Source organism: Poecile atricapillus, chromosome W (genome assembly GCF_030490865.1).
Source record: "Poecile atricapillus isolate bPoeAtr1 chromosome W, bPoeAtr1.hap1, whole genome shotgun sequence".
In the NCBI taxonomy this organism is placed as follows: Eukaryota; Metazoa; Chordata; class Aves; order Passeriformes; family Paridae; genus Poecile; species Poecile atricapillus.
In genome coordinates, this window is record NC_081288.1 from 89,046,820 (window position 1) to 89,064,236 (window position 17,417).

Here is a 17,417-nt window from a genome sequence, read left to right on the forward strand (position 1 = left end):
CCATCAGCTCTTGCAGCCTGGTGATAGTTTTGGGTCTTTGATGGGAGAGGAAGACCCACTCTATGATTAAGAGTGCATCTCTCTGCCCCTCAGCCCACTGGAATATTAACCCATGTAAGTGCGGTAATTTCCCCAGGACAATAAATTTGAAAGGCAGCTCCGGTTTAAAGCAATGTGCCTGTCTTTCTGTCAAGGCCTTTTGTGCCTTTTCAATTGCAGTTTTTGCTTCTGGAGTCAGCTCCCTGAGAGACAGCAACTCTCTCTCCCCTTTCAATAAATTGAGCAGGGGACTCAGGTCTTCATTAGTGAGACCTAGCCAGGGTCTGACCCAGTTCAAGGATCCGCACAGGGAATGGAGATCTGCTAGAGTTTTGGGATTGCTAATGATTTCCAATTTTTGTGGAACAACAGTTCTTTTAGTGATCTCCAGGCCCAAATATTTCCAAGGTGGCATCATTTGAACCTTGTCTTCCTGCAATTGGAATCCAGCAGAGGTTAAAACTTTAACCACTAGGTCAAGTGTGTCTTGGAGTATAGTGTCATTGGGACAGCACACTAACACAATGTCCTGGGGTGACTTTATGATACTGGTATCCCCAATCGTCTGGTTTATGTTATATATTAAGTTCTGCACCTTTAAGACTGGCTCTGAGAGCAAGAGAGGGGGAAGAAGAAGCGCGCAGTTTGTGTTGAAGAAAAACATCAGTCCCACACATCTCGCTCCTGGACTGTGGTGTCTGCAGCACGGACAGACAGCGGGACAGAGCTTCTCTCTGGCTTTTAGTTAGTTTCAGCTAGCTGAGGCAAAGGAGTTCCCTGGACCTTTGTTTTCTCCTTTTCTTGGATCTGTGCAAGCCTGCTCTGGACTGAACACCCAGCCAAACCCCGGGAGCTCACGCCTGTGGCCCACCGGGGCCTGGGCCTCGGCACTTTCCAGCGCCAGAGGGACTGATAAGGAATCTGAGCAAGCCGAGCTACACCACATGAAAAGGACTTTTCTTCTTAGACTTCCCATCCCATCGAACAGCAAGAGGTTTTATTATTTAATATTATTCAAATTTCTGTTAAATAAACAGCTTTTTCCACTTCTCTCCAAGGAATTTTATTTTTTTTTTCCCTTTCCCAGACCAGTTGGTAGGGAGGGGCATTTCTCTGGGGAAATCCCCATTTGGAGTTTTTCTCCCTAATTTGCCCTAAACGAGGACACACAACATCCATATAATGCAAAATGATCGCTTTTCTTTTTTCAGCACAAACAGGGGATAACAATGATGCTACATACCACTGGCAGATGAAGGGACTGGCTTTCATCCACTGAGGTAATACTCTCCAGTGATATTGCTTCATTTGGGCTTCCCGGTTGACTGTGGGAATGCAAAAAGGAAACCGTGCTGCATCTTCTGGGTGCAGGGGAATTTGGAAAAAACAGTCTTTAATGTCTAGCACTGCCAATTGCCAGTTTTGTGGAAGCATTGTCAGGGAGGGCATTCCTGGTTGGAGAGACCCCATGTCCTCAATCTTTTTGTTTATTTCTCTCAAATCCTGAATGAGGCGCCACTTATCCTTCCCTGGCTTTTTTATCACAAAGACCGGGGAATTACAAGGGCTGGTTGTTTCTACTATGTGTCACTTGGCCAATTCTTTTTCCATCAATTTTTCTAGCACCCCGAGTTTCTGTTTGCTGAGAGGCCACTGATTCACCCAAATTGGATTTTCATCTAGCTAAGTTAGCTTTTGGGTAGGACACTCTGCAGTGGCTTCTTCTAAAAATCCTGGGGTATCTCAGTAAAGGTTAATTTTACTCCCCACTGGGACATGGTGTCTCTTCTCCACAGGGGCACTTGTAATCAGTGACAAACGGATGGATACTTGCCAATGTACCATCTGGGCCTTCAATATGAACAATAGTTTTAGAGATTTTTGCCAGTTTTACCCCTCCAATTCCCCGTAATTTGCCTGCCACGGGTTGCAGTTCCCAATGTGAGGGCCACACCTTTTCAGGTATGATAGTCACACCTGCCCCAGTGTCAATCAAGCCTTCTACATGGAGATGTTTTGATTTATGTGACAGGTTACACCCCATAATGGGTTTGTCTTCACCCACCACTTCTGCCCAGTATACTCCTGGTGCTTTGTAATCTACTGGGACTTCTGTTGGAACAGGGATCACTTGGGCTATTATCTGCCCTTTGTCTACATAGAAGGGTGGTTGAGGACATCTTGCTAAGGGAGTGAGGTGTGTCAGTTCTCCCTTAATTGTCATGGGAGCCACCCCAATCTTTATCGGTGTGTGTGCTGTGTCCCCAATAACAAAATATCTACTAGCCAGTCCTGCCATGTCTTGTGAATTGTCTTGCAAGTCCACTCCAATGACTGTCCAACGATCAGATCTGAAACGAAAAAGCTCTAGCAGTTATAAGTCTAAATCGCTTTTGCGGTTGCCAGACTTTATTAGGCATGTGCTCCTCACAATTATGTTTCTGCAGTCTCCCACCCCACTCCCTTTCCTCCCCTTTTCCCATTAAAATAGTCTTTTTCCTTTTTCAGGTCTGTCATTTTTATGTCCTTGCGCCTGACAGCAGTGTTGCTATATTTTATATATTAGTAAAGGCCTGTATGCACAAACCAGCCTTTGAAATAAGTCGTGATATTAAGGGCTAAAGTCCTTGAAACCTTCATGCAGAAGAGAGAGTAAAGCAAAACAATATCCCTGTGTGTAAGAGAAAAAATGTAAACTGTGTGTGTTAGCCAATAGTAGCTTGCTCTGCCTGCAGACCCTGTAGAACCCTATAAAAGGTGTGCTAAAGATAGAAATAAACGGCATTCACAATTACTTCTGTGAAGACTGGTGAAGAGCTGGCGATCTCTCAATATTTGGCGCTCTGAACGGGACACCCCGCGGGCAGGGGGGCTTCAGTGGATCCACACACGGTGGGACGGAGCCTTGGACCGAGGTTGGTGGAGCGGATCTGAGTGCAGATAGATGCTGCCTTGGATCGGTACCAGATAGGCGGCTTGCGAATCAACGGGGGTGAGTCGCTGGGGGAGTCCGAAGGCAGGGGCATGGTAGAAGGCTCGCAACCTTCCCTCCTGCCGCTGAGCCGCTAGCATGGATGTGGAATTTGGGGCGGCAAATAAACTGCTTCTCAGCATCCTCGTTAAACGAGGCGGAGCAGCCAGGGAAAAGGACCTGAATATGCTCATTATATGGGCTAATTGTCATGAGCATTTGCAGTGCTCACACTGCTTTTTGCGGTGCAAGAACGGACTGATATATCGGCTCTGATATGGGAAACGGCAATCACGGAAAAGAGCAAGGACACTGTGTTTCTCGGTCGAACTTGGCAGATTGTAATTAATACCTTAAAAAACAGAAAAGCGAGATATGCAGAAGCTGTGAGCCCCGTAATTCTACATGCATCACAGCGGCAGATGCCTTTATCTCCCACTGCTGGGCAAGTACTCCTATCTATGCTGCCCTTGGAGAGAGGGAGGGAGAGTTAGGGAGAAGAAAATAATGAGAAAAAAAAGTTCCACAGCGAACGCTGAAACAACGAACAGAATCTGTTCAGTTATGGCAGGATGTGATACATCCAGAACTATTTGCTTCATTTTTGGAGTCACTTTTAGCACTACAACCTTATTTAAGTTCCATCTTTACCACCCTGGAAGAAAAGAAGCCAAATTTAAACTGGTTTCCACCCGAACGAGGGGGACATGAGGGAGCGAGGTGGGCGCAGAGAACAAAGGCACCCTGGGGGTAGAAGCAGCGCAAGAAAAGTTCCAAGGCCACTCTGAACAATTACAGAAACAACTGAGCAGAAACAGGTGGCTCAGACAGCTTCAAAGAGAGACAAACTAGTCAAAAAATCTCAAACTATATGGTATCTAGTTCAAAATCCATCCTTGTAATTAGAAGCCAATAAACCGCAATGATCGCCGTTGTTAGCACCTGGCCGTGAGAGACTTTTCGTGTAACATCGCCTGCTTTTGCAAAATCATGCCCTTTTTTCCTCTATCGGCAAAACAACAAGAGAGATTGAGAGAAAAAACTGCATTTGTTAAAGTTAACTTTGTGAGGCTTTTTTTTCCTTTCCCTCCGCTTTTCCTCTCTGCAAGAGTATGTGGAGAATGTGAAGAAAGATAACAGCAGAGCTGCAGCGGTCAAGCCCCCGCTCCCTCTCTGGCGGGGGGCACTGGGATGGTGCCCAGTTTGTTAAAAAGTCATGATTTATTGAGTTTTAAAATGTTTTTATATACCATTGTAGAGTTAATTTTGTGTTTTAAGTAATTATGAGTTTATGCAATTGCAGTTTTTAGAATTTTACTAGAGAAATTCTTGTGGTTCTTTGAAGGTTTGAAAAAAAAAAAAAAAAAAAAAAAAAGGAAAAAAGTGCTTAACAGAAGTTGCCTTGCAATAATTGGTTTTAGAACCCAAGGTTAAAATATGGTGTGATTTACAACTTCTAGGAAAACCTTCTTCTAATTAATGTTATCTACAGAAGAGATTTGTGGTTTAAAAAATAATTAGTTAAGAGAACTTTACTGTACAAGACAAAGCTAAGTTAAAATATATATTATCCATTTGCTTGTTTTTTCCACAGTTTTAATAAGATAATTTCAATGTGAGTCCTTTTGTTAAATAAAACACATATAACTGCATATATACCAATTTGGATTTTAGATTTTAGTTTAAGAATTGGACTTAATGTTTCTGAAAAAATGTAAATGTAGTACTTTTGAAAAGTGTTACAAAAGCTGGATGGCAACTTGCCAAATCCTGTGTTGTGGTTTTTCTCTAGAAAAACTACACTTTAAAATCCTAACCAATTTAAACATATACTAGGCAAATTCCTGTTATGAATAAGTATTTTGAGTAACATTTGCAGTTATTGTGAGTTATTCTCAAAGCTAGATGACATAGAATTGTGATGTATTTGTTACGTTTTTATAATTTCTATAGTGAATCCATGTTATTGTTATGTTGTGTTTAAAAGGTATATATCAAACTTTTAGTTGCTTTTTTGTAGTAACAGAATACGATTAAGTTTTCATTTAATATAGATTAAGTGTTAATAGAATTAAGGATAGTCAAGTTTTATAATGTTTAGGCTTGAATGTTTTTAAGTTAAGTTTTCTAACTTAGATATTCTTTTAAGGTTAAGTTTGTTATTTCCTTTTGTCATATATAATTATTGTTTGGTTTAGATATTGTTTAATTTAAATTGTTTTATGTTTTGTTAGAGACACTTGTTTAAACTGCCAAGTATAGTTGTTTTCCTAGAGAGAGGAGGACGGCCACAGCTGAGACAGCTGTGATGGAACACTGATGAACACCTGCTTGTGGATAGAAGTGAATGCAGTCTGTGACACCCTTGACTTCATCGGGAGTTCTATTGGTTGTTGCAATTTCTGCAGTTTTGTTTGTCATAGCTTTCTTATTTTCAGTGTTTCCAGAATTTTAAGAATATGTATCATTGCTGAGGATCAGCTGCCATAGGAGAGGCTTCAGATTAAACCAACTGCTGCATGGTTTAATTGGTCTGGTACCTGAGGCTCCTGATCATTTGCTTTGTACAAATGCATTTTAACAGCTTGCTGTGCTGTAAGCATCTCATAGCTGCTACTATTGAGAACCTTGTTTTAGAAATGAATTAAGAGGCATCTTTCCAGTTTAAAGCCAGGCCCTGGCCAAGCCTTGACTTTACCTGGACAGAATGTTTGTCAACAGATCCAGACGTTTTCTGTACCAAAAGAATATTTGAGTCACTTTTTGACTCAGCAATTTGACCCTATTAATATGACAGCTGGATCAATTTTGAAGTGGGCTTGGAGAATCATTTCCGGAGGTGATTACCCAATCCTTCACTGATTGTTTTGTTTCTGTTTGTTTGCTAACTATGGGATGCTGGTGCAGTATTTTAATGATTAATAGTTTTATATTATATAGCCTATTAATAATGTTTAAGATTTAATTGATTTTTAACTAGTATAGGTTCTTATTAATTGTGTATATGGTTTTGTGTTGTTGTTGATGTTTATAACAGAAGTACATCTCATTTTTATTTTTTTTAAGAAAACGGGGGAGATTGATGCCCTAAAAGCATTTAATTAGTGTAATTCATTAACTTCAAGGAGAGAAGTATCTGTGTTTTGTTGGCAGGTCCAAAAAGGTCACCTGTCCATCTGACCAGACTGTGTGCCTCTGAACACATGAGATCCAGTGTACAGAGAAGTCATCACACAGCCTTGGTACTCCAGACATGGATCAGAAGTGGACCTGTCAGGACACAGTTGTGTCTGAACCCTATATAGACAGTTGCCAACAGAAATTCTATGTTGATACTATGATGTTGTGTCTCTACCAATTTTTCAGGTATCCTTTGTTTTAAGATTTAGAAGGATCTGAAGAACAACTTGAACATCAAAGCCCTCAGTCACCGGTCAACTGCCAGCTGACATCACGGGAGCAGTGAACGTTCCAGGACTGAATCGTGCTGGAGAAATTCTGTAGAAGATCTAAGAAGAGACTCCATTTAACTGTATATAAAGCAAACTGTAGTTATGTGTTTACCCTTTTAGCAAATTGCTTTCACGCTTAGACTACACATATACCAGAGCACCTGTGTTAAAAGTAGTTAGATAATAGTTTAAGTGTTTAGCTTGTATAGTAATTGTTATGTTAGTATAAAGTATAAGCATTCCCCCTTCAAGAGGTAGTGTAAGCATCTTTGAAAGTTCATTTAACGACTGAAGTTCTAGCTGTGAGTTTGCAAATATGGTGTCATTTACATGGTAAAATGCTTATGGTAATTGTGTTGTGTATAGTCATGACCAACTGTCTGCTAACTAACATCCAAAAGCGACAGAACATATGGGTCACTCTGGCACACTGAACTGGCCAAAGGTCAATGTGTTTGAGCTTAGCCACCCCTGGAGATCCTTTCGCACCTGTCTCGTAGGAGTCCCTGAATGGGATCCTCCAGCATTTAAAGGTTTAATTAGTAACGAGACTCAGCTGAATCGATTGGCAATGTTGCAAGAGTGCAGTCGCACTGTTGGCTTCACATTAAGACAACTTGAAGCCTGCTGGCAAGCAAAAATTACCAAAGTTCTTAATGTTACCATAGAACCCTCAGAAGAATTAGATTTGTTAAGTTCCACCAATACCTCAGGTGGATAGATAATGTTTGAACCCCCGACAAAAAGTCATTCTAACAAAGTAATGCGGCACTGGGCTGCAGTCAACCCTATAGCTGATCTCGTTACTACCACTGTAAGTAAAGCCTTTATTCGTGGTGCAATCTCACAGGACAATTACCAAAATGATCACCTAGTTCCATATTCCTAATCTGTGGAGATAGAGCATGGAATTAGATTCCTGCTAATCCACATAGAAGACCCTGTTATCTTGGGAAACTCACTTTGTTCCACCCATGCTTACATCAATTGTTGAATATAGCTAGCAAAATGAAGAACATCAAACAGTCAAAGCGAAGCCTGAATGAATTAAGGCCTAGCAACGCTAAAAAGGCTCGCTTGTTAGACTAAGGAAGAATTGAACCTAACATCCACAATGTTAAGTGAGCTTTCAGCCGATATGAGTAGTGTGTATCATGCAGTACTATGAAATCAAGTTGCAATTGACTTTTTGCTCTTAGCACAAGGACATGGTTGTGGGGAGTTTGAAGGCATGTGCTGCTTAGATCTTACTGATCATTCAGCTTCCATCCACGAGCAACTACAACAGCTACAGGATGGGTTGCATGCCCTGAAGGAAGACAGTGCTCCCATCGGAGGTTGGTTCACCAGCTGGGGCATCACTAGATGGTTGAGGTCTCTTGTGCTAGAAGGGGGACGGACTTTACTTATAGTGTTAATTGAGATGACAGTCTAAGTTGTATGTTATCTTATCCAAAGCCTGGTTTGTGCAAAAAGAGAAAGGGGGAATTGTTGATATATTTTATATATTAGTAAAGGCCTGTATGCACAAACCAGCCTTTGAAATAAGTCGTGATATTAAGGGCTAAAGTCCTTGAAACCTTCATGCAGAAGAGAGAGTAAAGCAAAACAATATCCCTGTGTGTAAGAGAAAGAATGTAAACTGTGTGTGTTAGCCAATAGTAGCTTGCTCTGCCTGCAGACCCTGTAGAACCCTATAAAAGGTGTGCTAAAGATAGAAATAAACGGCATTCACAATTACTTCTGAGAAGACTGGTGAAGAGCTGGCGGTCTCTCAATACAGCAGAGTGCTTTAAATTCTTTTTTTTGTTGTTGCTTGGCTACAGCTTCTTTCTGGTGTTTCCCTTGTTCCTGGTTTTGAGGACAGTTCCTTGCAAAATGTCCTGGCCTCTTGCACTGGAAGCAGATGATGTGCTGCAGCTGTTCTGGTGACATCTGGGGCTTGTTCATTCCTGGTGTCACTGCTGCTACTGTCATTGGGTTGCCTGGTTTCTTGTCATGTGCACTGTACAAATCTGCTTTCTGGGCACAGGCTTCAATCATATCTGCTATGGTGGGTGGAGGATTAATAGGTAGACTCAGAATCACTCTACGACAAGCCTCGTTGGTATTCTTTTAGGCTATTTCTTTAAGTAGTTCTGTCTGGGCCACTGGTTCCTTGACTTGTCTCTCTATCTGCAGTCTACAAACTACAAGAAATTCTTGGATGGAAGCTGATTAATATTAACATAACTGACTTGAATTTCAGCTGTTGGTAATTGGTTAAAAATGTTTTCAGCTACATCACAAACTTTATCTGCAATAAATTTCGTTAATACTCTCACTTGATCTGCAGGATTAGTCCAATTTCCCTCTCCACACAAATGTTCTAAAGTGATTTCATTGTTCTCTGTATCATGTGAGTTTTGATTACTTTGCTTAAGTTCAGCTAGGAGTTTTGTTAACGATTTTTTCCATAAGCTTTCCCAAAGATCATAATCAGAGGGAGTTAGCATACACCGAAATAAATGTTTAATATCTGCAGGAATTAAATCCTGTGATTTCAATGTAGTTCTTATTATTCCCCTGAAGACCTCGCTATCACGACCAAAATAATTCTTAATTTTACAAATATCTTTGATTACTTGGTAATTGAAAGGCTGATGTTGTAATTGCATTGCCCCTCTGCTGTTATTGTATACTACAGGAGCCGCTGTTAGCATAACTTCATCTTCCCCGGGGCTAGTATTCCCAGGGTTTCCCTGCCCACACCCCCCCCCGCTGGGCTCTGGGGGCCCCATTCCCTCCCTGGACCTGGGGAGAGACCCAGCTCCTCCGCTGCAGGAGCTGGGTGAGAGCCTGCTTCCCCACCCCCCGGGGGGCAGGGCCGGGACACCCCTCCCCCTGCCTTTCTGCAGGAGCAAGGGGTATAACTCTCTCTCTTCCCCCACCCCTCCTCTCTGGGAGGTAGGGGGTGGAGGGATAAAGGATAGGGTTACAGATTCAGGGGGCAGGGTCATAGGGTGGGGCGAAGCAGGGCTGGGGGGAGGTGCAGGGTGGAGGAATGTCAGGGGGAACAAAGGGATTGTAGGAGTGGTGGGTAGGAACTGGTGGGTGGGAGGGATTATGGGTAGGAGAAAGGGGATACACAGGGGGATTCACCATGTGGCCGGGAAACACGTGGCCGGTGCCATCTTGGCTCTCAGCCATGTGTGGATAGGAAGGTACATTTTCTTTAACACTGGGAAAAGAAGGGTATAGAGAGAGAGTCCTGATGGCTTGTGAACCAGGACTGGGTGGCTGAGACACATGGGACTACAACTTGTATTGTTTGTCCCGGGTATCTCTTCCAGTGGAGGAGCAGAGGTTTTGGGAGAAAAGTTAGGGGACTTAGGTGGATACTGCAGTGCCCATTTGTCTTTCGTTTTTATTTCTCTGTTAACCAATTCTTTTCGAATTAAAAGACAAACCGGGAGGAATTTCAGGGCCGATTTGTCTCCTCCTATTTTTAAGGTTAATAAATCTCCAGTTTTATCCCAGTCAGTTACTGAGTCTAATTGCAACAATTCGATCTGTTCACTTTGCTGAGTCAAATATGATACAAACTGTTTTAACTTATTTTTTTAAATTTTTACATTTGTGGTTTTTAAAAAATCCTGTATCTTTGTGTATGACTCCTTTCTTCTATGGAGAGCTGCATATCCATTCTGAAAGTTAAGGCAGCTCTGCACACAATTTGTCTATTTCTCTTACCTCAGAAAGCAAACTGGCAGCACAAGGGTTACAATTGAACTCACACTGGCACAGGCAACCAGGAGAATTCCCTCTCCTCCCCTCTCTGCCTGTGGCTGGGGGAACCCCGCCGCTTTGCACATGGCCGAGCCTGGCACGGCTGCCTCTCGGAAAGGGTTTCACAGCAGCACAGTCCCCTGGGGTCTGTTCCGCCGTCTCCCCCCACCCCAGCCCAGCTAGCTCAGTCGGTAGAGCATGAGACTCTTAATCTCAGGGTTGTGGGTTCGAGCCCCATGTTGGGCGCCACTCTGTTGCAATCTTCTCTTGGAGGACCCCTCCGTTCTACCCCGCGTGGTGAGAGGCCTGCTCTTCACAGAACACAGGCGGGAGTTGTATCCTGGAGTGGATACAACATGGACTTAAAGTATCTTAGACAAAGGGGGCTCAGACTTGCTTGGAGTAATCCCGGGTTTATTGTACGTGAACCATTTGGGGCAAGAAAGAGACCAAAATGCCCTGGGTCTTATCTCTTATACTAGGGGGCGGGGGTGATCAGGGGACACAGGGAAGTTACAGCCAATGGGACAGGGGAAGGGGAAAAGGTTTCCAGGTAGGGGCTAACATTACACAGACTGAGGATGAGTACTTCCTTTGGGACATATCATGATTTTTAGATGTACTACAACACCTTACTCTGAAGCCATCGGGACCCCAGAACCATTTAATCGAAGCAATGAAAGTAATCCAACACAATGCAATTGGAGAGATTGAAAGGTAGGACTTACTTTACAAAATGTAAAGGGAGCAGGAACGTGTGGGAAACATACCAAAGAGAATAAAAGGATTGTGTAAAACCACTCTAAAGGAACCTGTAAAAGCCCAAGGGAAATGGCTTATTCCTGTCGGTGGAGCAAAGTGGATTTGTTCTAAGATAGGCCTTATACCCTGTTTATCTTTGGATGTATTTAATGGTTCCAGGGAATGCTGCATACAGGTAATAATTATGCCACAAGTACTATACCACTCAGAGAAAGAGGTCCTTGACAGAATTGAAAATAACAATCATAGAATACAAAAGAGGGAACCCTTGACTGCAATAACAATCACTACACTTTTTGGGGTTGGAGCAGTAGGGGCAGGAACTGGGATTGCATCCTTAGTGAATCAACAACAAGGGTTAACTAGCCTCCGGGCAGCAGTAGACGAGGATTTAGCAAGAGTTGAAAAATCTATTACAGCTTTAGAAAGATCTCTTACATAATTATCTGAAGTGGTACTTCAAAATTGGAGAGGAATGGATTTGTTGTTCCTACAACAAGGAGGATTATGTGTAGCCCTTGGAGAGGAATGTTGTGTCTACGCGGACTACACGGGAGTAGCAAGAGACACCATGACAAAACTGCGGGAGGGGTTAAAAAAAGACGCAAAGAAAGGGAACAGCAAAAAAGTTGGTATGAGGCTTGGTTTTCCCAGTCACCCTGGTTAACGAGTCTCCTATCCACTCTGATGGGTCCAGTGATTGTAATACTGCTAAGCCTCACTTTTGGCCCCTGTATAATCAATCGGGTAATATCAATAGTGAAAGGAAGATTGGAAGCAGCCCATCTGTTACTAATTCACCAACAATCTGAAAGGGAAGAACTTGAAAGTGAGGTGATGTTAAATAAAGCAAGAGAGGTATTAAGAAAATTTGATAAACAAAATGTAAAATAGAAAAGGGGGGATTGTAATAAATTTTTATTATTTGTTAATCAAATTTAATATTATTGCTAAAATAAAATATGATTGCTAAGGTTGTTTTAAAAAAGCTAACATTGCAGAAACGCCTAACCACAGTGATCACATATCCGGCTGTGAAGGCAAGAAGCTGAAACTGCAGAGCTGAAGCTGCAGGATGCTATCCGGCTGTACAAAGGGGAAGTAGAACATCTCCTTATTAAAGAGAATTGCCTACCCACGACCACCAAGAAGCAGAGAAAGACCCTACCCACGACCACCAAGAGGCAGAAGAAGACCCCCTAGCAACAGGAGGCACAGGCACTGATGTGATCCAGGAAGACACCGATGCAGGGACCGTATAAAAAAAGGGAACCTCCTCAGCCAAGGCGCATGCCGTGTGCAGGACACTTAAGAGGAAGTGTCCTCCGGCTCTCCTGCAGCTGGGTTTTTGCTTGCTTTACTGCTTGCTGAATTAATAAAAATTGGCTTTCATTTATTATTATATAAATTGTCCCTTCTATTTTGTCACAACAATTTATAACAACTAATGTGGCTACTACCTTTGCACTTACTGTATGTAATGCCACAAATTATGTCATCCATCCTATTATTGCATTAGGATTAAATCACAAAGAGACAGTACTTTATCCCTCTGAACACAGAGCATGGGCCTGGAAGGTAGACAAGAAATGGCAAACCAGAAACATAGACTCTTGTGTCACTCGAGAACAACGGGGAATTATTTGTGAAAGTAATATTATTGATGCTCAGGACATATGCCTAGATACTGAGCAAGAGGTATGCCACTTTGAGATTCATCCAGACACCATTCAAAAGACTGTGCTCATATACATTGGCCAAGGTTGCGCATGCTTGAGAACTGCCTGTACCTCAGTAAGAATAGATGGTGAGACCAAATATTTACCTGTTAGGAATCACTTCAACTTTTGTGTTTGTAACATCATCAATATTGTTTGGCATGATTTTATATATTTGGTACCTGTTGTATCTCACCGGCTGATAAAAGCCATCTATACAACATATAATCATTCATCACCCACACTCATTGGCATGAACCTTACATTGGTAAAGCAGTTACTTAAAGATCAAGACCTGAATCAGATTTTGAGGCAAATTAGAGAATGGGGGAAAGGTTTTGATAACCATTCATCATGATGCAAAGGAAATTGTTGTAATGCATTAAAAAACATGGTATGATCCGGAAATATACCCTCTGAGCTGCAGAGTGGTTAGTCACTTCCCCTGACTCCTCCCTTGTAATGTTTTCCTATTGGTTTTAATTTGTAATCCTTCCCCCTTTCCCCTCCCTTCAAAAAGCAGCACGGGGACAGTGTCTTCCTCTTTTCTGCACCAGATCCCTTGAATAAAGCCAGGACATCATCCCAGGAAGGAAAGAGCCTTGTTTTTACCTCTAATCCAAGCTACTTAGATATAACTCCCCCCTCCTCTGGACCGTGGCTGGGCGGAACATGGCCCCAGGCGAGCAGGGGGACTCTAATAGCAGTTGGCGCCTATTGGTGGAGCTTTTTAGAGCCCCTCCACGAGCGGCTGGAAACTCACGTGTGGGTTTCGCAAGCCTGGAAGACGTCAGATACCTTGGGAGCTACAGCGCAGGCACAGCTCACAAGGGGGAGGCTGGTAGCCTTCTCAAGCCTGGAGAGGGTAAGTCTCAGGAATAGGGATCTTCTTACATAGCCCGAGACAACCGAGGACATAAAAGCGGTCAGACTGGCTGACAGCAACTGTGGCAGCGCAGGAAAACAGCGCGGCTGAGCGGACGAGCGCCACACCTCGGGCGGCGTGGGCGGCGGCAGGCACAGAGCCGGAGCCGCGGCAGCCCCATTCGGTTGCGGAGCGGCTCCCAAGCGCGGCCCGCCTGGGTGGCGGTGGGCGCCGAGTCGGAGTGCACAGGCCGGGCCAGCAGCGCAGCGGTGGGACCGATCTTGACCCGCGCCCAGCGCCTGGCGAGCGGCGCCGTGGGCGACGAGTGGCGGTGGCAGCGCCGAGGTTAAGATCGGCTTGGCCGAACCCGGGGCGGCAGCTGCAGTGTGAGTGTCTCCTCGGGCGACAGCGGGCAGCTGGAGCAGTGCGAAATGCCCCAGAGGCGAAGGCTGCGGCATGAGTGTCCCCACAGGCGGCAGCGGGCAGCCGGAGCAGTGAGGAGCGCTGCGGAGCCCAGCGGCTGCGGCGGGATGGGGGGGGGGGGGGGGGGAGGGCCGTGTGAGCGGCGGGATTGGCGCAGAGACAGCTGCAACGCGCTGCGCAGGACAGGCACGTGGGGGCCACGTGACCCATCAGCCACGGCGCGGAAGACGGGCGGCAGCGCTTACTCCCTCATGGCCTCAGCCACGTGGTTTTAGCAGCTCAGCAGAAGCTGCAGGCTTTGTTACTTTTGCGGTGAAAGAAAATAAAAACGAGTTGTGCTAACAGCTTTTTAACAGCAGAAATGGGATCTAAGATGTCTGCACCCCAAAATAATTTTGAATCCAAATTACAAGATTTTTTAAGTACCACAGTATTCTGCCCCTACATGGGATAGGATCAGAAACTTGTTAACACTTAAAGCAGAGGAGGGAGACAGATCTGCTTCAAAGTACCTCATTTTTTCTTTTAATTCGGAAAGAACTGGTTAGCAGGGAAAGAGAAGTGAAAAAACAGCCACTGCAGGTTCCATTGGTTTCCCCTAACCCTTCTTCCAAACCCTGTGCTCCTGAGCTGAAAAAGACACATGGAACGAATCAGGAAACTCAGGAAATGCACCTTGACAATGCCATTCTGTTGTAGTGCATTTAAAAATTATGGTATGTCCCAAGGGAAGAACTCACCCTTGGTTTTGTATAATGTTAGTCCCTACCTAGCCTCCCCTTCCCTTTCCCTATCCCATTGGCTGTAATCCCCTGTATTCCTGACCACCCCCTCCCGCTAGTTTAAGAGATAGCCACCGAGGCATCTCGGTCTCTTTCTTGCCCCCATGCGATCCACATACAATAACCCCGGGATAACTTCTCGCAAGTCTGAGCCTCCTGTGTCTAAGATACCTTAGGTCCATGTTGTATATATTGTGAGATCCATTCCCTCCCGTGTTCTGTAAAGGGCAGGCACATCTCCACGGGGGGCAAGGATAAAGGGGTTCTCGGAATAATTACAACAGAGTAGCACCCAGAATTTCAGGGCTGCAAAAAAAGCCCACATTAAAATGCTGAATATAGCCAGGGCCAGTCGCTCCTTGAAAACATTTGAACGCTGTTTAAAATACAGCCAAAAAGCTTTCAAGAGGAATCGATAATCCCTCAAGCATCAGTGGGACCGGTTCCAGGACAACAGGTACTTTTACTTTTTCCACCGCCAGAAACAAGAGAACAGGGTAAGCAAACTCCGGGCCGGGGCGGGAGTGCAGCAAGATTCCACCGGGTTGAGGCTGTGACGAGCTGCGTATCAGTGAGGTATCCCTCCGCAGAGGTCGGGAGCTGAGCAACTTCCCTGAAGCCGTGAATTCGAGCGGCAGGGGGGCCCCCGGAGGCTTTGCGGAGGCTGGGATACCACTTTCCGCGCGGCGGCTGTGTCAGGATGGCCGGCAAACAAAAGACCAGCCACATTTGAGCGGGGGGGCCGGGAAGTTCCCCTGTAGAGCTGGCCGAGTGCAGCCAGCTGGGGGAGGGGGTGAATCATCTCTGCAGCCCTTGATTCCAGCCCCGGGCCGCATGTAGCCAGAGCGGGGGGAGGAGAGGAGAAGGTCCCCCTGCAGCCCAGATTCCAGCCCCGGGCCGCGTGTAGCCAGAGCAGGGGGAGGAGAAGGTCCCCCTGCAGCCCGGATTCCAAGGCGTGCAGCTAGCGGGGGAGGGAAAAGAATTCTCCCTGTAGCCCCGATCCAGTGTAGCCAGAGGTGGGGGAGTGAGCTCTCCCACGGCTAAAGCTAGCTGCTGAGTCCAACAAGTTACTGTAACCCTTGTGGTGCCAGTTTGTTTTCTGAGGTAAGAAAAATAGACAGATTGTGTGCATAGCTGCTTTATCCTCACAATGGGATCGCAGCTTTCCACACAAGAGAAGAGTTATATACAAAAAATACAGGATTTTTAAAAAACCACAAATATAAAGATTTAAAAAAATAAGTTAAAACAGTTTGTATTATGGTTGTCTCAGCAGAGTGCACAGCTTGAATTGTTACAAATAGATTCAGTAACTGCCTGGGACAAAATTGGAAATTTATTAACTTTAAAAATAGAAAAGGGAGACAAATCGGCTTTAAAATTTCTCCCGGTTTTTCTTTTAATTCGAAAAGAATTGGTTAACAGAGAAATAAAAGTAAAAGAGAAATAAAAGAGACACAGGTACTGCAGTCTTTACCAGTGTAATAAATTATGTGTAAATAAAAATTCGTAAGTGTTATAAATGCAAAGGCAATTTTTGGATAAAATTAAAGAGAAATTTATTAATAAACAACATAGGAAAAAACAGAGAGAAAAACCACAATAAAAATGATCAGCGCAGCGCTGGGTGGACAGGACCTACACCCGAGGTGTAGGTTTCCCAAGTCCACCTCTGAGCGCTCTCAGGCTTGGGGTTTTATAGGATTTTTAAGTCCTCAGGCTAAAATTCCAGGCCGGTTCCATTCACCAAGTGTCCTTGATTGTCCAGTGAATGGATTTCCTGACATAGAATAAAGACATTAACTACTGTCCGGCCAGAATCTCCTCATATGTAAAGGAGTTTCTGTGTGTGTTGCAATGTTAGGTTTTTCATGACAGGGTGGTGGAATCCGGGCTGGTGCCGATGGGTATCTCGGCCGGGTTTTCTCCTTTGTCTCCCCTGATTGCTTTTTCAACACAGAAATGTTTAAGTCTGGCGAAGTCTTTCTTTTTGGAACTTGTCTTTTTCACTGATCAGTTTCTGTACCCACTGGAATCTGCAGGGCGTTGCTTGGGTCCGGAGGTAGATAATTTCCCGAGCCAGTTCCATTGTCTTCTTGATGGTCCGTGTCCTGTCTGTTTGTTTGAGTTGATGGGCCGGTTTGGGTTAGTTATCTTGGGCGTTGCTGGCAATCAGCAACTCCTTGGAGAAAAGCCTCATCCTACTTTGAGGAGAGGCTTTTCTATGCTTTATATTTTGTTTTGTTCCTACAAAACATATCTTTCTTATATACACTCCGAATTTTTAATACAACAATAATTTATTACAGTAAGAGATATAAATGAGATGTATATGTTGAAATAATAAAAACCAAAGATGTGTATGTGAAAAAAAGAAAGAAAACCTTTCCCCCAAGCCTGGCTGGGAGTTCTCCTCAGAAAGAAAAAGGATTGTAGCCAACACCCAGATAACAAACATTAACCCGGAAAATAGGCAGGATGGGAGCCATCAAGGATAACAAAAGGACTAGCTTGGAGGAGGAACCCAACTCCGGACCTGACCAACGTCTCTGCAGACCTTGATTGTGAAACAATCGAAGTCGACAAAGATGGACCTCAGAAAAGTATCCGCCGCTAGTCTTGGATCGCCCACCTGCC

At 44.3% G+C, this 17,417-nt stretch overlaps 1 long non-coding RNA gene and 1 other non-coding gene across 2 annotated transcripts in view; both read left to right on the forward strand.

Moving 5' to 3' along the window:
• The window catches only part of LOC131591663 (uncharacterized), a 122,903-nt gene that overhangs the window by 62,671 nt on the left and 42,815 nt on the right, over window positions 1–17,417 (forward strand). The window lies entirely within an intron of this gene.
• On the forward strand, window positions 10,404–10,476 carry TRNAK-CUU (transfer RNA lysine (anticodon CUU)). Its single transcript has one exon. It is a non-coding gene; the product is annotated as a tRNA-Lys (tRNA).